Below are 23757 nucleotides of genomic sequence, written 5' to 3' on the forward strand. Positions count from 1 at the left end.
AAATAGTGAATTATAGTCCAGCATTGAAAGCTCAGCTGTTATTAAACAGGATAAATTTGTAATGCTACTAACTGAAAATCTCTTTGGGACTTAATCTAATAAGATGTGCTGTCACAGGAATGGGATCAGAAACTAGATTTTGAACTTCACAAGGAGTTGGGTTTGGTACAGTGGATACAGCAATATAAGCATGGTATTGGAGACCATCTATTCCAACTTATCACATCATTTGATTCTTGCTTAAATGTCTAGTGAAAAGAAAATCCTCTACATTATAATAATACAGTACTTTAAGAGAGCCCTTGAAGACTAAGCAAGACATGACACATGAAATATACTTAGAAACACATGCTTTGTTGCCTCACAATTCTCTCCCAAACCCAGACATGCAGCTGCCTCTGCAAAGCAGGATGGGTACCTGCTGGAAAATCCCCCAAGCTTGTGGTCCCAACCGAAGGAGGATTCCTGGCCAAAGACTGTAGAATATGTAGGGAGATTTGGTGGCCATGTCTTGGTTGTTTATTCTTAACTTGTTCTTTGGGTTCATTTGAAGGAGGCTCCCCTCTACCAGTGCTACTTGATTACTCAGCAAAGGTTGATTTAGTGCCTGTGTTGTATGTAGCAGGCTGTGGACAAGGTGCTAGAAGTAGAGACAAGAAAACAAACTGAACTGGATGGATTTATTTCTATCCAGAGGGAAAACAAGTGAATACATGCATGTATGCTTATGTGTGTTAGAAATAAGTGCAAGGTAAATCATTAAGCAGGGTAAAAAATTGTGCATATACACACTATACATATGGAAGCAAATGTTTTTTCACTAGTGCTTAATTTTTAATGTACATCTGTAATTACAAATAATAGGAAATAGATTCAAGATGAGTGGCAGTGGAGAAGTTGGGAGAGGCCTCATGCTGAAGGTGGCTCTAGCTAAATACTAAAGAAAAGTAAGAGTCCACGAGGAGGAAGTCCTCTCAAAAGAGAGAGGAGGCTAGGAGGCTAGGAACCTACTCAAAGAAAGAGAAGGTGTTTAGGAACCTGCTCAAAGGGAAAAAAAAAAAGGCCAGGAGCCCACTCAAAGAAAGAAAAGGAGTCTAGGAGCCTGCTCAAAGAAATAGAGGAGGTTAGGAGCACGCTTAAAGAAAAAGAGGAGGAAGCTAGGAGCCTGCTCAAAGAAAGAGAAGGAGGCTAGGAGACCACTCAAAGAAGAGCGGGAGTTTAGGAGCTCACTCAAAAAAGAGAGGAGCTAGGAGCCTGCTCAAAGGAAAAGAGGAGACTAAGGACCCTGCTGAAGATAGAAGAGAAGGAAGCTAGGAGCCTGCTAAAATCAAAAAAGAGAAGAAGGCTTGGAGTACACTCAAAGAAGAGGAGGTTAGGAGTTCACTCAGAGAGTGAAGCTAGGAGCCTGCTTGAAGAAAGAGAGGAGGCTGCTTAAAGAAGAGGAGGCTAGGAGCATGCTCAAAGAAAAAAGAGGAGGCTAAGGGCCCCACTCAAGATAGAAGCAAAGGCTAGGAACCCAATCAAAGAAAGGAGTCTAGGAGCCCTTCAAAGAAGAGGAGGCTAGAAGCCTGCTGAAATATAGAAGAGGAGGCTAGGAGTACACTCAAGAAGGAGGTGGCTAGAAACCTGCTCAAAGAAAAAGAGGAAGCTAGGAGCACACTCAAAGAAAAAGAGGAGGCTAGGAACCCACTCAGAGAAGAGAAGGAGGTTAAGAGCCCATTCAAAGAAAGAGAAGGAGGCTAGGAGCCTGATCAAATCAAAAAAAAAAGAAGGCTGGGAGCCTGCTCAAAGAAAGAGGCTAGGAGCCCACTCAAAGAAAGAAGAGGAAGCTAGGAGCCTGTTTATAGAAAGAAGAAGAAGCTAGGAGTACATTCAAAGAAAAAAAGGCTAAGGAGCCCACTTGAAGAAAGAAGAGGAAGTTGGGAGCTCAAGAGAGAAGAGCTAGGAACCTGCTCAAAGAAAAAGAGGCTAAGGACCCTGCTCAAAAGATAGAAGAGAAGTAGGCTAGGAGCCCATTCAAAGAGGAGGGTAGGAGCTCGATCAAAGAAAGATGAGGCTATGAGCCCCCTCAAATCAAAATAGAGGCTAGGAGTACACTCAAAGAAAGAAGGAGGTAGCTAGGAACCCATTCAAGAAAAAGGAGGCTAGGATCCCTCTCAAAGATAGAAGAGAAGGAGGCTGGGAGCCTGCTCAAAGAAAGAAGAGGAAGAGGTTAGGAGCTCACTCAAAGAGGGGAGCTAGGAGCCTGCTCAAAGAGAGGAGGCTAGGAGCTTGCTCAAAGAATGAGAGGAGGCTAGGAGCACACACAAAGAAAAAGACGAGGCTCAGGAACCCGCTCAAGATAGAAGAGAAGGGGGCTAGGGACCCACCAAGAAAGAAGGGAAGGAGGTTAGGAGCCAGTTCAAAGAAAGAGAAGGAGGCTAGGAGCCCACTCAAATCAAAAAAGAGAAGAAGGCTAGGAATACACTCAAAGAAAGAAGGAGGTGGCTAGGAATCCCCTCAAACAAAAGAGAAGGAGGCTAGGACCCTGCTCAAAGATAGAAGAGAAGGAGGCTAGGAACCTCAAAGAAAAAAGAGGAGGCTAGAAGCCCACTCAAAGAAGATGAGGCTAGGAGCCAACTCAAAGAAGTGAAGGAGGCTAGGAGACTGTTCAAAGAAAGAGGAGGTTAGGAGCCCTCTCAAGTCAAAAAAGAGGAGGCTAGGAGTACCCTGAAAGTAAAAGGAGGTGGCTAGGAACCTACTCAAAGAAAAAGAGGAGGCTAGGAGCCCACTTAAATATAGAAGAGACGATGGGTAGGAGCCTGCTCAAAGAAAGAAGGAGGCTAGGAGCCCGTTCAGAGAAAGAATAGGAGGCTAGGAGCTTGCTCAAATTAAAAAAGAGAAGGGGGCTAGGAGCCTACATAAAGATAGAAGAGATGGAGGCTAGGAGCCTGCTCAAAGAAAGAGAGGAAGCTTGGAGCCTGCTTAAAGAAAAAGAGGAGGCTAGAAGCACACTCAGAGAAAAAGAGGCTAAGGACCCCTCTCAAAGATAGAAGAGAAAGAGGCTAGGAACCCACTCAAAGAAAGAAGAGGCTAGCAGACTGTTCAAAGAAAGAGAGACTAGGATTCTGCTCAAAGAAAGAGGAGGTTAGGAGCCCACTCAAATCAAAAAAGAGAAGGAGGCTATGAGCCTGCTCAAAGATAGAAGAGAAGGAGGATAGGAGTCTGCTCAAAGAAAGGAGGATAGGAGCCTGCTTAAAGAAAGAAGATGAGGCTAGGAGCCTTCTTAAAGAAAGGAGAGACTAGGAGCATGCTCAAAGAAAGAAGAGAAGGAGGCTAAGTGCCTGTTCAAAGAAAGAGGAGGTTAGTAACCTACTCAAATCAAAAAAAGAGAAGGAGGCTAGGAGTACACTGAAAGAAAAATGAGGTGGCCAGGAACCTGCTCAAAGAAAAAGAGAAGGAGGCTAGGTGCAGGCTTAAAGACAGAAGAGATGGAGTCTAGGAGCCTGCTCAAAGAGAGAAGGAACCTAGGAACCTGTTCAAAGAAAGAAGAGGAGGATAGGAGCCCACTCAAAGAAAGAGGAGTCTAGGAGCCTGCTTAAAAAAAGAAGAGGAGGCTAGAAGCACACTCAAAGAAAAAGAGGAAGCTAAGGAGCCTGCTCAAAGACAGAAGAAAAGAAAGAGAGAAGGAGGTTAGGACCCCTAAAAAAGAGGAGGCTTGGAGCCCACTCAAATCAAAATAAAGGAGGCTAGGAATCCACTCAAAGAAAGAAGAGAAGGAGGCTAGGAGCCCGTTCAAAGAAAGAGGAGCTTAGGAGCCAGCTCAAATCAAAAGAGAGAAGGAGGCTGGGAGTGCACTGAAAGAAAGAAAAAGGAGGAGGCTAGGAACCTGCTCAAAGAAAAAGGAGGCTAGGAGCAAGCTTAAAGACAGAAGAGCCAGAGGCTAGGATCCTGCTTAAATATAGAAGAGATGGAGGCTAGGAACCTGCTCAAAGAGAGAAGGAGCCTAGGAATCCATTCAAAGAAAGAAGAGGAGGCTAGGAGCCCACTCAAATAAAAAAAGAGACGGGGGCTAGGAACCTGCTTAAAGATAGAAGAGATGGAGGCTAGGAGCCCATTCAAAGAAAGAGGAGACTCAGAGCCTGCTCAAATCAAAAAGGAGGCTAGGTGTACACTCAAAGAAAGAAGATGGAGGTGGCTAGGAATCTACCCAAAGAAAGACAAGAAGGCTAGGAGCCCGCTCAAAGATAGAACAAAAGGAGGCTAGGAGCCTGCTCAAAGAAAGAAGAGAAGGAGGCTAGGAACCCACTCAAAGAAAGAAGAGGAGGCTAGGAACCCACTCAAAGAAAGAAGAGAAGGAAGCTAGAAGCCCACTCAAAGAAAGAAGAGAAGGAAGCTAGAAGCCCACTCAAAGAAAGGAGGCTAGGAGCCTACTCAAAGAAGAGGAGGCTAGGAGCCTGTTCAAAGAAAGAGAGAAGGAGGCTAGGAGCCCATTCAATGAGAGAGGAGCTAGGAGCCTGCTCAAAGAAAGTGAGGAGGCTAGGAGCATGCTTAAAGAAAAAGAGGAGGCTAAGGACTCTGCTCAAAGATAGAAGAGAAGGAGGCTAGGAACCCACTCAAAGAAAGCAGAGAAGGAGGCTAGGAGCCTGTTCAAAGAAAGAGAGGAGGCTAGGAGCCCATTCAATGAGAGAGAGGAGCTAGGAGCCTGCTCAAAGAAAGTGAGGAGGCTAGGAGCATGCTTAAAGAAATAGAGGAGGCTAAGGATGCTGCTCAAAGATAGAAGAGGAGGCTAGGCCTGGTCAAGGAAATAGAGGAGGCTAGGAGCCCACTCAGAGAAAGAAAAGGAGGCTAGGAGCTCACTCAAAGAAAGAGAAAGTATGCACAGCTGGAAAGGTAGCTTTTGACCTTAGACTGCATTAGGTATGAATTATGTTTAATAAGCCTATCAAGAGACAGCAGACTGGAGTCAGCTGATAAAAGCCTTTAAATGCTAAACAGATCTGGTTTTTTGATTCAAGAAACAGAATTTGTGAAGTACCTACTATGTGCCGAGCACTGAGGATACAGAGAAAGGCCTTGCTCTCAAGGAGCTTAACAGTCTGATGAGGGAGACTACAGGCAAATAGGTAGAAATAATTGCATATGTTATATAGAAATATATTTATTTACAAATTTTTCAGATCACATAGGACTAGACATTGTCTCTGATTCCCATGATCTTTCAGACCTCTCTCTAAGAAAAATTTTGTCTTAAATATAAAATAAGCCGTCTCCTTTGGCTAGGACACCTAGAATGATGGAGGTTAAAAAAACAAAACAAAGTAAAAAAACCCCAGCAACCTATAAACTTGTGCTTGCTGACCCTGAATACCCTCAGGGATCACAAAAGATTCAGACTCAAATGTAGACTGTACAGTTCCTAAATAGAACAAATCATAGAAACAGCTATAGAGAAGAAAAATTATAATGAACCAATCTAACAGTTCTGAGATTCAGCTAAAATAGTCCATAGGGGAAAAATCATATTATTTTCAACATATATTAATGAAGTAGAAAAAGAGGTTTAAGGAACTGAGTCATTTTTTAAAATAAGTGAAAGAGAAGATTAAAATTGAGAAATTGCAAATCAAAAAATTAATAAAATTTAAAAACTGAAAAAGTTTGAAGACTTAAAATTGATAAATTCTTAGTCTAATTTGACTAAAAAAGAGAGAAGAAAATAAGATAGCAAATGAGTAAGATGAAATCAACAAACTCAGAAATAAAATATAATCAGAACATATGTAGGTTTATGCCCACAAAACTTACAACACAAAAAATAGATGGATACCTTAAAAAATATAAAATACCCCAAACTTTTAGAAGACCAGATAGATAACTCAACCTAAAGAAAGAGCATAGATATAGTTATAAAGAACAACCAAAGAAGAACATTCCTAGTCTTTATGGATTCACAGGAAAACTCAACCTCTTTTTGTTGTTTGGTTTTTGCAAGACAATGGGTTTAAGTGACTTGCTGAAGATCACACAGCTAGGTCATTATTAAGTGTCTGAGGTAGGATATGAACTCGGGTCCTCTTACCCACTGCACCACCTAATTGCCCTTTGTATTAACCTTTTAAAGAACATTTAGTACTGATTTTTAAATTTTAAAATCAAACTTTTTTGTTTGTATTTCTTTTTTTCTCCTCCACTTTATTTTTCAATTATATGCAAGTGGTTTTCAACATTTATCCTTTTGCAAGCTTATGATTTTTGCATTTTTTCCACCATACTCTCTTCCCATGGAAGTGACCTCTCTTGTATAAGTTGTTTAACATATTTCCAATATTAGTTATATTGTGAAAGAAGAATTAGATTTTGCATCCATATTTTACAAAAGATTCTCAAAAATTGAGAAAGCCCTCTACCAGAATCCTTTTATGAGATAGTAGTAATACCTTAACCAGAGAAAGAAAACAAAACTTTACACCATTGTCAATAATGAACCTTAACTCAAAAATTTTATTGTTTTTTTTGTTTGTTTTTTTGCAAGGCAATGGGATTAAGTGACTTGCCCAAGGTTCCACAGCTAGGTAATTATTAAGTGTCTGAGGTCAGATTTTAACTGAGGTCCTCCTGACTCCAGGACCAGTGCTCTATCCACTGCACCACATAGCTGCCCCAACTTAAAAATTTTAAACAAAAATCCTGACAAATAGACCGTGGTAATTTATCCAAGAAATCATTATGACCCAAGTGGGTTTTATAAGAATGGAGGAAAGATCATTCAACATTAGGCAAACAATTGTGTTAGAAAGCAAAAAACATTCCAAATTACATGATCATCTCAATAGAGAAAAAGCCTTTAATAAAGGGTCTTTTTCTGTTAAAAGTTACAAAGCATAGTCTTAGAGGAACCGTTTTTGAAAGAAAAAGAAAAACATAAGAAACATCTCTTAAAAATAAAAGCAAGAATAATGTGCAGTGGAGCTGCACTGGAACCTTTTTAAATAAATGTGTGGATGAAGACAGGTTATCCACTTGTATTTGCCGTAGTCCTGAAAATGCAAATCAAAGCTACCTTGAGGTTTCACCTCACACTCTGAATGAGCAAAAATAACAAAAAATGTCAGTAGTCAATGTTGAAGGGATTGTGGAATGATAGGCACAGTAATACATTGTAGGTGGAGCTTTTTACAATCAATTTGGAAAGCACTTTGAAGTTATGTAAATAAAGTGACTTTAAAAACCCATACCCTTTGAAACAAAGATTCCTCTATTGAGCTTACTTCCCCTGGAAGCTAGCAATAAGAAAAACTTCCCATAAATTCCAAAATATTAACAATAGCACTTTTTTGGTGATATCTAATATTGGAAACAAAGTAGTTGCTCATCAGATGAATAGAGAAGTATGGAAAGATTTACAGAAATTGATGCAAAATAAAGTAAGCAGAGTTAAAACTACACACTAACTCCCATAATATACATGGAAAGACTCTTATACTCATAAGAAAAGTAATAAAATTATAAAAATCAAGCAAGACTCAAATGAAGAAATATGAGATGACACTCACCCCTTTAATGGAGCTTGGAGTTCCACAGTTTTTACACATTATATGTATTTTCAGAATTTTTCATTTTATAAAATTGGGCTTCCCTCACCCTCCAAAATGTACTGCTTGTCATATGGAATGTCTCTCTGAGAGGAAAGAAGGGAGATAATTGGGATGACTATGATGAACATAGGAAAAAGAGGGGGTAAGATATAGATGATGGTCCAGCAAAGGAGATTAAGAAGGAAAAGCAGAACCAAAATGGATTTTTTCATTCCTAATACGTCAGTATACAAAGCAACATTTTGAAGATGACAAGCAAAATTATACTTGGGACATGCATTTGGTTAATTAGCCAAAATAAACATTCCACTAATAATTAGCTTTTGTTTGGTCCTGAGATTTCATTAAGAAAATTCCTGTGATTAAACTCCATCAATACAGATTGGCAATCAGTATCATAAACATATTAGAGGCAGTATTTGAACTCGAATCTTTCTATTTGAGGCCTGTTCTGTATCCAGTATAAATATGCTGCCTCTCAGCCAATTGATTCTAGACTGATAAATCTTGAAAGTGACCAAACCCTGCAAAAAATGTTTCACAAAGGTAGAATATTCCATATCAAATCCTGTCTGGGGGTCCAGAAAAAGCTGGCAATATTTCTTGCCTTTGTTTGAAACCTGGGAGTTATCTGGTTAACAATCATGTCTTTAATGGAAACTAGGAGGTAGGGGGCTATTTTTAATGAAGTGGAGTTGGTCCAATTTGACTCATTCCATGAATGATCATTAGAGATGGAGGTTGTCTCCCTACTCAGGGTGGTGTCTGAGAGACTTCAGGTGTTATCTGTGGCCAGAATCACTGAAGATGCTTTGTCTGAATCAAAGGTTTCTTCTATGTTGGCTAACTCTTCAGTTATCTGTTCCAGCATTTGTTGGAACTATGCTGCCTCTAGAGACCACCCTCTGCTAGCCCACCCTCAAATCTGAAGGAATTACAATCTGGCAAATGACTGCTGTTGTCACTCATGGGCTATCCATTTAAGGGAACCAGACCATACTTGTTCTGTTTGCCTAGGCAGGGTTGTGAATGAAATGAGATCTGAATTAGTGGCTGAAGAACCATAAACTGAAAAGCTGGGTCAGGTTTTATTCAGTTACCTTACTCAATCCATATGACTAGTAGGTCAAAGTCTCATCTACATGCATTGACTTAAAGTGCTTCTGAAATCCTATAATTCTCATCACCTGTGTTCCTTAGAGATGTCCTCTGGTCTTGCCAAATGACATTTAGAACAAAGGAATTTGGAATATCTTTGCATTTCAACCACTTCATTGGTGTGTTGCTCTCCTACACTGAAGCATTTTAGGCAAAGAATCTTTTAAATATATCTTAGAAATACTTTGTTTTCCTAATGACTGTTTCCTGTTTTAAAGCCAACTTCAATCTAATGCCTCCTCCATTAAATTGTAAATTCCTTGAGGACAGGGACTGTCTTTTGCCTATTTTTAAAATCCCTATCATTAACACAATATCTAGCACTTGGTATATGTTTAATAAATATTGATTAATTAATTACTGCTTTTAACCTATATATTTTTAGCACATTCCATCTGTTTTCAGTGATCTGTAAATAGGGTGAAAATATTCAACTTTTTTAGTGTTTAGGAACATGAAAATTGTGTTCTATCATAAGGAAAACATTTAAATAGGAAAGGAAAAAAGTCTTAAACTTGAAGAACACTTCACAATAAACATTCTTTAAATAGACATTTAAGAGTTAGCCAGCTATGGACAAAGTGTTGTACTCTTTGATAAGGATTGAAAATATGACACAGACTCTGCTCTCAACTTTATAATTTTGGCATCTCAGAGGAAACAACCAGGAGCAGTAGTTTGGATTTGCAGAGACAGGTTTCATGCAAATATAAGAATAAACTTGAGAGTAATTAGATCACAGGAAAAGTGAAATGGTTCTGAAGAGGCAGCATGCCCTCTATCTCTAGAAGTGTTCAGGTGGTGGCTGAAAAGTAATAAAATTTTCACCAAACATTTTTTAAGTACCTGCTGATTTAGATGTCCTACCTTTAAAGAGTTTGTATTCTAATAGAGGGGACATAGAAATGTGACATTAATATAGATTAAGATATAGGACAGTTGTTATATAGCTTAAGTTAAGCTTCTCCCTAGCCCTAGGTGGACATTGCCCAGCTTATCTATGTCATTCTTAAAATATGAATCCCAGAACCAAACTTAATATTCCAAATATAGTCTAGTCAGGTGTGTATTGCTATGATCATTTATTCCACAGAACAGATTAAATCACCAAGGTGGGAAAATGTAAAAGGAAAAAAAGAGAAACCAAGAGAGCCTTGAAGAACCCTCTTACTTAGGAGACAAAAAGGAAGGACCAGGAAAGAAAATTATAAATAGCAAGCAATTATATCAATCTATTTAAAGTATTTTACACTTATTCACACTGATTCAATAATCCTATAAAATAGATACTCCCTGCATCCTTAGGTTTTGTTAGCCTGCTTGACTAAAGTCAATGTTTACTTATGAACTTACAGTTCATTAAAGTTTGTCATAACTTTTTCAGAGAGCTAGTATGTAACCATTTCTCTGTATTCTTGTACAAGTAAATTTTTTTGAACATTTATAAAACTACATTTATCTATATTAAATTTCAATTTATTTAATTTGACTAAATTTCAAATTTGCTTATCAAGATCTTTATGAATTCTCTGGTGGGTTATCCTCAGATTATGCAATCTTCAAATTTGATATACATGCCAAGTCATTGATTAAAATTATAAACAGATTATATTCAAGCTCAGATACAGATGTGAAGGTAGAATTGAAAGGATTTGTGACTGATTGGATGAGAGAAACTGAGAGGACAGAGTAAAAATGATTCAAGATTTCATACTTGTGTATCAGAAATAATGGTGCCATCAACAGAAGTAGAAAAATTTAGAAGAGGAGTCTCTTTTGGAAGTAAGATTATGAATTCAGTTGAATAAGTAGTGGTTGTAGTATATCTGAATTGGAATGCCTAGGATTGAAATTCAGGAGAGAGTTAATGACTGGAAATAGATTTATGGAGTGAACATATGATCAACTGTAGTACAGGAGAGATGCAATGTCACACTCCCTTTGTCCTCGGGTAGCTATGGTTATCTAAATTTGGGAGTCATTATATTGTTATGATCATTTATTCCATAGAACAGATTAAATCACCAAGGGGAAAAATGTGAAGAGAAGGAAAGAGAAGCCAAGAATAAGCCTTGAAGAATACTCGTGTTTAGGAGACAAAAAGAAGACGGGACCAACAAAAAAATATTATAAATAGCAAGCAATTATATCCATTTACTTTAGAAACCTCTAAATACATCTTGTCTAGGTGTCCACAGTTTGGGTAAAAAGATCACAAGTTCCTAGGCAAATGCATTTATAATGTATGAGATGGCAATGTGTAGAAAATATGAAACAACACATTCACAGTGGTTTGTGAACAATACAGTTTTCAAACACTTTCTAGAAAGGGTAGGTCTCCCACTTTAAAGCAGGACTACCGGGTCTTGGACTTCCTTTTTAAGTGAACCAAGTTGTCATTCCATGAGTCCCATTTTCCACTCTGGGAACATTTATAAAACTACATTTATCTATATTAAATTTCAATTTATTTAATTTGACTAAATTTCAAATTTGCTTATCAAGATCTTTATGAATTCTCTGGTGGGTTATCCTCAGATTATGCAATCTTCAAATTTGATATACATGCCAAGTCATTGATTAAAATTATAAACAGATTATAGTCAAGCTCAGATACAGATGTGAAGGTAGAATTTAGACCTCTTGGCATCCAGTGGTCTCATGCCATGATTTTATCCCATAAGGGAAATGAACTCAAGAGTTCAAAGGGACACAGCCCAGTTTCTCTTTAGATCTTCATAATGTTAATAACTTGTAGAAGAGGGCAAAGTTCAGGTTGTTGTTCATTTTATCATTCAACACCAGAACCATAGGTTAAATATTGAGGTTAAATATGGTGGAACTGGGTTCCTCCGTAAGAATTGAGATGCATGAACTCCAAGCACATGGTTCCTTCTCTCCATAGCTGCCTTGTTCTCTTCACAAAGGGCCTGTCCAGGAGGCTGGGTTATATGATCCTATTGACTCTCAATGTCAACTCATTGAGTGGATGGAAAGCTATAGGCAGGAAAATAGTGGTGTAATAAAAAAAATACTGAACATGAAACCATGGAACCTGAGTTCAGGTTCCATTCCTTTCACTTATTATCTGTGTGGCCTTAGGTAAGTCATGTAACCTCACTAAGTCTTGGTTTCCTCAGATTCTAATGTTGACAGGGCCCATGCTCAAAGACAGTTGCTTAACAGTTGACCTTGGAAACGGTCATAATAGGATGACTCGGCAAGGAGGGTATCATTGTAAAAATGATTTTCCTGAGTAGACCTACCATTTGTGCTGGCTGGTTTTTTTTCTTGTTAAGAGATGACAAGAGTAATAACTTTTCTTTGTCTTCAGTAGGTATGTCTTAAATCTAGTGTGTTGAACTTCCAGGAATTTAATTATTGGGTGAGATCATCTACCTCCTACTCAACCCCATTCTTGTGGAAGATGATCATTTCTAAGGAAAATTATATAATTGCATCTATCTTCTAAGGTTGTGAGACTCAAATGATGTATTTTAAAGTTCCTTAGCATAGTTCCTGTCTTGTGGCAAATGATAAAATAAATATATAAATATAATTATTATTTATATTATAAATCATTATCAAGAAATATATATTACATATAATATGTAATAAAAATTAATGTATAAATATAAAAATTAATAATATTCCTTCCCTCCCTCCTTTCTTCCACTGGGAATGTTTGGCATTCTAGCATCTAATTAAATTAAGAAAAAGGCATCCAAATGTCTCCAGTATTTCAAACATGTACCTTGTGGATTGTGGATCATACTTAACACCAAATCATTTGCAACTTTCCAAGATCAGTAAATAGACAAATTTCAGTGAGTGCAGTTTCAGGTTTATTTAGGAATCATGTAGACCATATGCAATTGCCCACTTGTAATGGCACTCTCAGACCCAAGTCCTTTAGAGTGGTGATCCACATAGTTTATTTAGGACTCCCATGACCTATCTCCTTTTGATACCAACACTTTATACCTGGGCCTCTAGAAGGCCAGGCTCAAAGTACTTTGTTGGTCAGCATCCACTCATGAATGCATTTCCTTTATTAGCCTAACCATAGGACACATCAGTGTAAAGCAGAGAAGCAAAATAAAAAAAGTAATAGATTAACTACTAAGTGGGGTAACCATGTCACAAGAGTACCCCATTTGTTTCCAATTTAAACTTGGGCCAAATGACTAGCTGAAACTGTACTTAGTCCAGAACACCTACAATATAAACTTATATGCCAGAAAAGCTGAAACTCCAAAAGAAATAGGGCTTCACTAGAAAAATATAAAATATACTAATTGTTAAAACACTAAATAAAAATCTCAAATAATTTAATTTCAAAAAAAAAGAAAATTTAGTTCCAAAGGCACTTACCAAAGGGGTTCAAGAAAGCCTTGGTCAAAGCTGATTTATAAAAAGATCTCTATCAGATTTATGAAAAACTTTATACTTTATGCAGATTATTCACAAAAATTTGTAGAAGAAATATTTCATCAAACTCTGAGACAAATGTAGTTAAAATATTAAACCAAGGAAGAAAAAACAAAAACAACTATAAAACAAAACCATTGGTGAATATTTATTAATTTGTCAATGAATAAATGTCTACAGTATATCCAAAAATATATAAGAACTATGATAAAGTTGGATTTATACTAGGTTGCAGTGATGGCCCAACATTAGGAAAGCAATGAGAATAATCATATTAAAATTATACAAAACTACATATTTATATGAATAAACGAAAGTTATGCAAAAAATCAAGATTTTTTATAAGACAATGTATCTCAAAATAAAAGCTAATATTATAAGTAATAGGAAAACTACTTTAGATATTTTCTAATTAAATCAGAAGTAAACCAAAGATATCTTTTCCTGTTTTTATTTGACATGTCTAGATAGCATTAGGTTATTTGAATATATAACATAATAAATTAGGGGCATCTAGGTGGCACAGTGGATAGAGCACTGACCTTAGATTCAGGAAGATGGGAGTTCAAATCCAGTTTCAGGCATTTACCTTTTACTAGTGGTATGACCTTGGGCAAGTCACTTCACCCCAGCTGCCTTACATCCAGGATCATCTCCAGTCATCTTGCCCCATCTCTGGCCACTGGACCCAGATGGCTCTGGAAGAGAGAGAGTGAGACTGTGACTCAGCACAGCTCCCCTCACTCAAATTCAATTCATGTGCTTGTCATGGCATCACCTCCCTGATTGTTATGGTTTTCTGCAAAAATGAAGGACAAATGTTTTCATATTATAGAATAAATTATTCAAATATAGACCATATATGTATATTTATATTGTATGTATAAATATGTACATATATATCCACAGTGCCTGGTACATAGAAAACCTTTAATAAAGTCTGACTAATTGATGAGAGAAAAACTAACAATAAGTAAACTCTCCCTATCTATTGATGGCATGATGGTTTGCACAGAAAATCTAAGGGAATAAACAAAACGATGGATTGAGACAATAGCTTCAGAAAAGAAGCAGGCTACAAAATCCATAAATATCATTTGAATTTTTTCCTAGCAATAACAGAATCTTAAATCTGGAGCAATTCTTTTTTTTTTTTTAAGTTTTTGCAAGGCAATGGGGTTAAGTGGCTTGCCCAAGGCCACACAGCTAGGTAATTATTAAGTGTCTGAGACCGGATTTGAACCCAGGTACTCCTGACTCCAGGGCTGGTGCTTTATCCACTGTGCCACCTCGCCACCCCTAATTCTTTACCCAATAAAGTTTAAAAGAATAATGTTTTAGCCATGTGAAAAAACTCCAAGTCACTAATATTAAGAAATGCAAATTAAAACTGAAATTTCACTTTACAACCAGAAAATTGGTAAAAAAAATGGCAAAAGATAGTAATGGGTCATGTTGGAAAGTTCATGGAAAGATACACACACTAATATACTCTGGGATTAAAGTATGAATTATGGAATATAGATGTTATAAAAGCAAAAGATAACAAAAATTTATTAAAAATTAACTAAATTTACTTTTAAACAGTCAATCATCAAATCAAAGATACTAAAAGAGCCTAGAGACCATTTTAACCAGCAAATATTTGATCATCCCAAACAATATATAATAGCCAAGAGCAGCGCAGGTTTGAATAAAAATTAACTTGTAAAACTTTTTAAAGGAGAGTGCTGGAAAATTATGAGCAATCATAAAATAGGCAAGCAGTGGAGAAAACAAATGTGAAAATTGGGTGTGTTTATTAGGCTTGTTCAAATCAATGTAAGCTTTGTTGCAGGTCACATATAGCTAATAAAGATAGTAATTTGGACCAAAGGATTGAGGTAAAGACCAATGTGTCATCCTTTCTTTTTTTTATTTGGGAGACACAAAAAATCTCAAGGAAATGAAAAAAAATGTGGGGCTCCAGACCTTTATTTGGACAGTTTGTTCAAACCCTAAAAATGATTTTGAAGCTAGATGAAGGTTAGCATCCAGTCTCTGATAGAAGTTTAAAAGTTTAAATTAGAGGCTTAAGAAAGATTCAATTCCATCTTAAATAAGGAAGTAGGTAGATGGGTTAAATAACAACAGCCTTTAATTTCCTGTTCAAGCTTCCAAAGAATTTAATTTTAAGGGGGCAGGAGCTGGGGGATACTCCTTCCTGAAAAGAGGTACTAGGCAAAGATTCTGGGAAGTGATAGATTCCTCTGTAGGAATGACTTTTTCCTCTGACTACCTATGGAAGGTCTTGACTCTCTTACTCAAAGAATTGACAAATACCTCTGGATTCAAAATTAAAAGAAATATGGAAATGCCTTTTTTCTCTTAAAGGGAATGCTATACCATCTTAATGTGTACTTTGGCTGAATCCCAGAAGCTTAGTAAGGTATTACAACCACCTAACCAGAAGGGTTTGAAGACTTCCAGTTTGAGGAAACCCACTACTTCTGGAATATCCCTCCTCCATTTACAGAGAATTTTCATTGCTAGGGAATTGTTCTCTTGATATCAAGTCTAAATTTGCTTCTCTGCAACTGCTACTCTTTTTCTCTAGAGACAGTTTTTTAATGATTATTTAATTTCACTGTATTAAGTTTGAACTAGTATTCTAAACTATTCAAATATTTTTGCATCCTGTCATTCCACATCATTGACAGTGTCTGTTAGAACTTACAGGTAACCTAATGGTGACCCCCCTAGATACACCCTTATTTTCTCTCATCTGTACCTGTTCCAAGCCTTCATTTAGGGATGCTCATGTTCCTGTGGATCTAACATATCTTTGTGAGGAGACCTGTGGTTAAAGGAGAATCAGTCCCTCTCCACTAATGATTTGAAGGGAATTTTCATAAGCCCCACAGAAAAAAATGCTAACCATAGGGGATAAGATCAGTCTTTGATGAGATGGTAATGTATAATACAGCAATTAGAGAATAACTTTGCAAAGTTCTAGGAAGGAAGACCAAGGACAACTCCAAGTCTTTTACTTGAGCCCTGAACTTTCTTGCCTTCTATCCCCTGTTCGTGGATTTTTCCATTGTTCCACCATACCTTACCACACATTTAGAATCATAAAAAAGTTGTTGATTTTAGAACAACAGGGGGTCTTAAAAATGTAGTCCAAACTTTTCATTTTACAGTTGAAGAACATGAGACCTCCAAAAAGAGAAATGAATTGCCCAAGACCAGAGAAAGGCAGAAAACCCAGGTGTGTTTGGCTCCTTTTCTTCCTTCTTTTCTACTTCTTGCACCTAGAGATGATTGCAATATAAAAATAGTATCAATAAAATGTGTGAAAAAATTTTCATAATGAACTCCCATTAATTTTACACTAAGGATCATAGTTCCTAAAACCCTGTGTATGCTAGATTTATAGTAATTGTCTCTCTGGGCAAGTAGGTAACACAGTGAGTGGGTAGAGCACTGGCCTTGGAGTCAGGAGGATGGGAGTTCGAATACAGCTTCAGACCTTTGACTCTTACTAGCTGTGTGACCTTAGGTACATCACTTAACCCTGACTGCCTTGCATTCATAGCCCTCTTCAGTCATCCTGATTCATATCTGGCCACTGGACCCAGATGACTCTGGAGGAGAAAAAGAGGTTGATGACAGCACAGTAACTCTTCACTTAAATCCAATTCATGTGCTTGTCCTTGATGTCAGGATCTTCTTTGAAAAATGAAGAACATTATTATTATTTTTTATTATTGTCTTCTTACAGGGAATATGACCTTTTTAAAAAAGTTTTCTAATTTTTTTCTATCTTGTCTTTTTTATTTTTATTTATTTTTAGGTTTTTGCAAGGCAATGGGGTTAAGTGACTTGCCCAAGGTCACACAGCTAGGTAATCATTAAGTGTCTGAGGCCAAATTTGAACTCAGGTCCTTCAGGGTCAGTTCTCTATTCACTGCACCACCTAGCCGCCCCAGAGATTGTGGTCTTGCTTCAAGACTCCAGTTGTGCATAGAAGCTTATCCTTTGAACAAGCTTGATCCTTAGATTTGCCTGTATTCTCCCAGGTGAAAGAGGTTAACTTAGACCAACACTACCTTAGTCCCTAGGATCTAAAATAGCACTAAATAGTACTTCAAAGTCAGGCCCTTTTAGTTTAAATTTCTAGTGAAGTTAGAGTGGATGTATAGGACAATTTGAAAACAGTCCTGGTTCCTGGAACTTCATAATAAAGTTCTATCCACTTATATGGACATCCTGACTCTATATCTATATATTTGAATCTGTCTGTCTGTCTTTCTGTCTGTCTGTCCATCCATCTATCTACACATCAAGTTACTGATGCTGTTTTAACTAGGCAGACCATTCATATCCTCCAAAAAAGCTACATGAAATCTCTCTCTAGACTTGAATTAGTTCTGTCTTTGCCCTTCTTCCTTTCTCACCTTCACCTCCACCTCCACCCCTACTCCACCCCTTTCTATAAAAATTAGTACTCGACTTCATGGACTTCATGGTTATTGCAGCCCTTTATGTGTGCTCTCTTCCTTATCAGAATTTCTTCATCAGGATCCCTATGACACTGTCTGATCTTTTATCTCCTTTATTTGTCATCTCTTCCAAGTTTTGACTAGAAAGTAATATAGGGAGACCATTGATTTTGTTATTGATCATGGAGAGGAGGGGGGGAATAAGTTTTTATTAAGCAACTACTATGTGCAAACTCTGTGCTATCTTGTTTTACAAATATGACTTTCAATCCTTACAAGTCTTTAAAAATGGGCAAAATAATAATAATAGTAAGCAATTATATAGCATTATAAGATTTGCAATGTATTTTGCAAGCATCATTTTATTTTAACTTCATAATAACTGATTATGCTGAGGAAACCAAGGCACACAAACTGATATGTATCTAAAACCAGAAATGAACTGTTTTTCCATATTCCAGGTCCAGAACTCTATCCATTATACCACCTAACTGCTTCTTCAAAAAAAAAAGGTATGGGTGGGTGAAGGAAAGCCTTGCTGGATAGGTGGCTTGCCTACCAAGGAAGAAAGGTAAATTCCAACTCTGTCGAATCTTGTGATTTCCTCTGGTCTGAAAAATCACTGGACCTGACTATTTTTGGGAAATTGAATTTGGAATAGGAATTCTTCTGATACCAGAAAGAAGAGGAACTTCCAAACTTGCTTTTTTTGAGAGTCATCTAAGGCAGCTCATATTTGGACAAGAATTCCTCCAACATTTCAAAGAAGTTCCTAGAGTTGAAGATCATCTCTAGACTTTTGAGATTCAAAGAAGACCAACTATCTCCTGTATAACTGCTCCAACAATCCCTAAAGGCTTCTCTCTTCATTGAAATCCAGTGAGAAATTGCATTTCAGTGACTTCTGTCTGAGAACTGACCCTTTTCTCCTCCCCCCCATAAATCATCCAGGTAATTTTTTTTCCATTATAAAAACCCATCAGAAGAATACTGTGGTGATAGGTACTCACAGATATATCAAGACAACCCAGGTTCAGGAACTCTGAGACGTGGAAGAAGGCCAATAGTATTTAACTTACAAACCTCAAAGATCCAAACAGTTCCAATAATCACAGAATGTGGAAGTCAGTGCAAGAACCCAAGGGATTAAAGGCAAGACCCTTCTTGGCTAGTCAACCCACCCAGAAGCAATAAGTTAGGGGACATAATAGGACTCTAACACAAAACCTCAATTCAGAAATTAAATCTGGAGAAATAGATACATCAAAGATGAAAACAACAACCAGTATCAAACCTAAAAATATCCCAGAAGAAGGAAGCAATTCTACAGTAAAGGAAGAAATGGATTTTCCTCAAGGACTTCGGGCATTCCTAGAAGAAATGAAGCAAGACATAAAGAATGAAATAAAAGATCTAGAAGAAAGAATTGGAAGTACAATAAACAACTTAAAAGAGAAAGTGGTAGACATCAATGAAGAAATTGAGTCAATGAAAAGAAGAATAGATCAAATAGAATTCAATGACTCCAGGAGACAGCAAGAAATGATAGAACAATGTGAAAAGATTGAAAAACTTGAAGAAGAAAATGTGAAATATCTGGTATCTAAAACCACTGACTTGGAGAATTGGTCATGAAGAGATAATATAAAAATAATTGGTCTCCCTGAAAATATTGATATAATCAAAAGCTTGGATACTATATTTCAAGAAATAATAAGTGAGAACTGTCCACGTTTGTTAGGACCAGAAGGTAGAATAGACATAGAAAGAATTCATAGGTCACCTCCTCTAATAAATCCCCATATAAAGACACCTAGGAATGTCATAGCAAAACTTATGGATCCCCTTGTCAAAGAGAAAATATTACAAGAATCCAAAAGCAAGCAGTTCAAATATCAAGGAATGACAGTCAGGATCATGCAAGACTTTGCAGCTTCCACTATAAATGAGAGGAAATCTTGGAATAAAATATTTAGAAAGGCAAAAGACATGGGCTTAAAGCCAAGAATAAAATACCCTGCAAAACTGGGTATAATGATATATAGGAAAAAATGGACATTTAATACAGTAGAAGATTTTGAAGATTTTTTTGATGGAAAGACCAGATCTGAGTAGGAAATTTGGAATAGAATCAGAAGAGGTCAGTGAAATCTAGAAAGGTAAATTTATTGGAAAAAATTAGGATTTGTGTGATATAATGGTAGCATTTTAAATGGGTGAGCGGGAAGTTTGTTAACATTTTTGAAAATAATTATGGTGGAGTATGTATGTTTTAAATTCATGGGTAATAATGGAAATATTTCTTGTTTCCAAAGGGGGGAAAATTAAATTTAGCTAGAATCTGGGTTATTTTAGATAGCTTGAGACAATCGGAAAATGCATGAATTAAATAATGTGCGAATATAATGGAATATTTCACCACAGAAAAGGGTTGAGAGGTCTTAGAATCCTGGGTCATGTGAACTGATGCATAATGAAATAAGCAAAATCAAAATTTAAAGATATTACCAACAATGCAGAAAACTTTCAAACTAAAGAATAGAACTAAACAAGGCTTCAGAAGACCTGACCTTGAGGAAATTATCTTCAGGCAAAAGGGATGGACACAAGATGAAAAAAGTAGCCAATGATTTTGAGACATGCTTAGTCTGGATTAATTTTGATTGTTTTACAACTCAACCCCACTGAAGTCCTTTTTTGTTTTTTCATTTAGAAATAGAAAGGGCAAAGAGAAACTTCTAAAATGTAATAATTGTAATAATCTCTACAAGGCTTATAACATTTAAATTCAAAAATTCAACTAGGAATTTGAAGGAGAGCAGCTTTGAATTGCAGGTACAGAATTAAATAGCAGTATGGGGAATGTTTTATGTCTGGAAAGTGGTGTTTAGATTTAGCAATAAAGAAAACTGTTTTGGAATACATTTGTTACATATTATAATTAATATATACTAGCCATGTATTTAGACTGTTATTTTGTCTCTCCTTGTCTAGTTCTATTAAATATTTTTTGAATCACAAACAAAAGGCATGAATAGGGGCAGCTAGGTGGCACAGTGAATAAAGCACTGCCCCCTGGAGTCAGGAGTACCTGGGTTCAAATCCAGTCTCAGAGTGGACTTGGGCAAGCCACTTAACCCCATTTGCCTTGCAAAAAAACAAAACAAAACAAAAAAGCATGAATATAAAATATCAGAACAATTTTCAATTCTTTTCCACATTGCCTCACGTGTACATATCAACTCAGGAGCAAGACTAAAAGGATCTAGTTAGTTGGGTTGATAATCCTTAGTCTTACTTTTTATTAGCAACCAAAATCACTGCATTCTATACCTAGATCATAGATCCTTGAGAACACAGATTGTCTTATATGGTTGCTTAATCTCTCAACATTTCTCAGCATCATTTTGGACATAGTTATCCATGCAATGAATATTTCCTCTTTGGCAATAGTTAACTAACATTTACTGAGTGCCTAATACATTGTGGTAGTATAGGAAGTGTCTAATAAATACTTGACTGAATTAAAAGCAGTTCCTTGAATATGAAGGAGAATTTATAAGGGTTTTCTTGATTCTTCTCTTTGTATGATCAGAACAATTTTCCTATTTCTTCAGTGCTTACTGACTTGAGGATAGAGAGGTTTGCAGATCTACACTGTAATTTTGAACTACCAGCATATGTAGTACATCAATATGCTTCAGCCATATGAGAAAAGGAATGGAACATTGTATGAAATTGCTTGGATCAGGGCTGAGATCCTTAGTTTGGAAATACTAGTTTAGGATGTAACAGTTTCAAATAGGAACTATTAACAACTTAAAGGACATAAAGGAAACTTTGGTCCTGGATAGTGATGCTAATGAATTGTTATGGTATGCATTATTTAACTTTGCTTGACTTTTCTATTTTTTCTCATCACAAAAGGGTAAGAAGACCCATTTATTTATTGTTTATTGTAAATATACCAAGGTATAGTAAGTGATCTTAGGAGAAATCTTAATAGGCTTAGAATAGCAATGTTTAGTATATAGTTCTGTAACGAATAATTAAAGTCATGAGAATAGAGGAAATGACAATTCATTCATCTCTTTTTTTACATGTGCTTTCTATTATTCCTTAGACTGAACACACACATGTGTCATTCCTACACATAGCTACATATGTGAATATATTCATGGAAGTGTAGGTCTATAAACACATATATGCAACATGCATATATCTGCACAAAATTATATATATATATATATATATATACATGTATATTCAACACACATTTATCATGTTGCATTGCAAAATGCACTTGATTTGTGGAACTTGGAGTCACCAGAATTGACTTTAAATCCCACCTCTGGCACTTAATATTTATAGGAGCATTTGCAAGTCATCTGATTTCTCTGAACCTCAGTTTATTTGTTTAATGAGGAAGTTGGACTTGATGACTCAAAAAGTCCCTTTCCACTTTATATCTATGATTCTGAGGTCTTCCTATGTACAAGACAAGAGGCAGCATTGTGTTAACCAGCAAGCTCTCACTAAACACATTACTTTTAAGACCTCGTAGAAAGCACTGAGAAATTAAAGCAAAATCATGAACTCAGAGATCCAGGAGCTTATATTCTAAATGAGGAGGAATGTGTAAATAACTGTAATGTTAGATGTGCATAATGCAATGGAAGGTAATCTCAGAGGGAAGGCACTAGTGAGGGGGTGGGAGTGGGAAGAATGAAGAAGGACCTCCTGCAGAAGGTGGTATCTGTAAAGGAGAGAGAGAGCTGGACTTGGAGTCTGGAGGACCTGGGTTAAAGTCCTTTAGCCACACTAAGTAGCTGTCACTCAATTTCTTAGTGTTCCAAGCAGTTTTCTTGGACTCAAGTTATAAATGAATTGCCATTTTGTATTGGGGGAGGGATTTTCCAAATTGGGAATTCCTGAAAACTGAAATCACAGGTCAAGACCAAAAACAAACAATGTACCTTTCAGAGCTGATAACTTCAGCTCTCCATCTAGCTATTTGTCATTGCTCTGCAATTTCTATGCAGTATACACATATACAAACATATAAACACATAGACACAAACAGCATGTGTGGATATGAATGCATAGTCTGCATTTATATAATGTGGCATGGTGGAGAAGGGCCTAGCTTTGGAGTTGTTTGGGTTCAAGCCTTGCCTCTGAGTAGTGCTTTTAGAAGAAAGGGACAAATCAGAGAACTCCTTGGTGCCTCAAGCTACTAAATCTAAGACAATAAATTAGAGAGGACCAGTGGTTCTGTTTAAGAGGTAGCAGTTTACAAATGGAAAGTTTTGAACACTGTTGAAAGAGTTGATCCAGGCCCCCAAAACATCTCTTAATCCTCCACACCTATCATATATTTCTGACTTAAAGTTAGATGCATACTAACATCGTATTCCATACAAGGCTTGCCTGCTTTGTGTCTTCCATTCCCTCATTTAAATCTCTCTCTCTCTCTCTCTCCCTCTCTCTTTCTCTCTCTCCTGCTTGGTCCATTACAGTACCAGAGTTAAATGAGCAATTTCCTAAGTTGTCCTTGTCAGACAACATTATGGAAATTATTTGAATATCATTGCTAAGCCAGGTGAGCCATTTAAAAATGTAAATAACTGTGCAATACCATGAATCTAGCTGATGAAGAGCAAACTTAATGTTGATTGATTTATTAGAATCTTTTCCTGATTAGTAATTGCTTCAGAATCTCTTTTCAGTGGTTCAGTTTATCGTGTTAGTACCAGATCTTAATATATTTCTGTAGAGCTATCAAATCTGTAATAAGTGTTTTTACATCATTAGTCATAGTACTTTCCAACAGACAATAACAGGCCAATCACCATACTTTTCTTCACAGTCATTGACTACTCACATTTATTATTGATCAGACTTTATGATTTTCAAAAACTTAGGGCTGACTTTCCTTTTCACATATATGTATATACTTAAATACATGCATGTGTGTGTTAAATTTTATTTTATTTTTTTTTAGGGTTTTTTTTTTTGCAAGGCAATGGGGTTAAGTGGCTTGCCCAAGACCACACAGCTAGGTAATTATTAAGTGTCTGAGACCAGATTTGAACTCAGGTACTCCT

General features: G+C 36.7%; 1 long non-coding RNA gene across 1 annotated transcript; it reads right to left on the bottom strand.

Moving 5' to 3' along the window:
- Positions 1-259: 259 nt before the first annotated feature.
- On the bottom strand, positions 260-13900 carry LOC141488276 (uncharacterized). Its single transcript, XR_012468624.1, has 3 exons — positions 13756-13900; positions 7536-7660; positions 260-640 (listed from the first exon to the last, which is right to left on the bottom strand). It is a non-coding gene; the product is annotated as an uncharacterized LOC141488276 (long non-coding RNA).
- Positions 13901-23757: the final 9857 nt, after the last annotated feature.

The sequence above is a fragment of the Macrotis lagotis genome, chromosome 5 (assembly GCF_037893015.1).
Source record: "Macrotis lagotis isolate mMagLag1 chromosome 5, bilby.v1.9.chrom.fasta, whole genome shotgun sequence".
Classification (NCBI taxonomy): domain Eukaryota; kingdom Metazoa; phylum Chordata; class Mammalia; order Peramelemorphia; family Peramelidae; genus Macrotis; species Macrotis lagotis.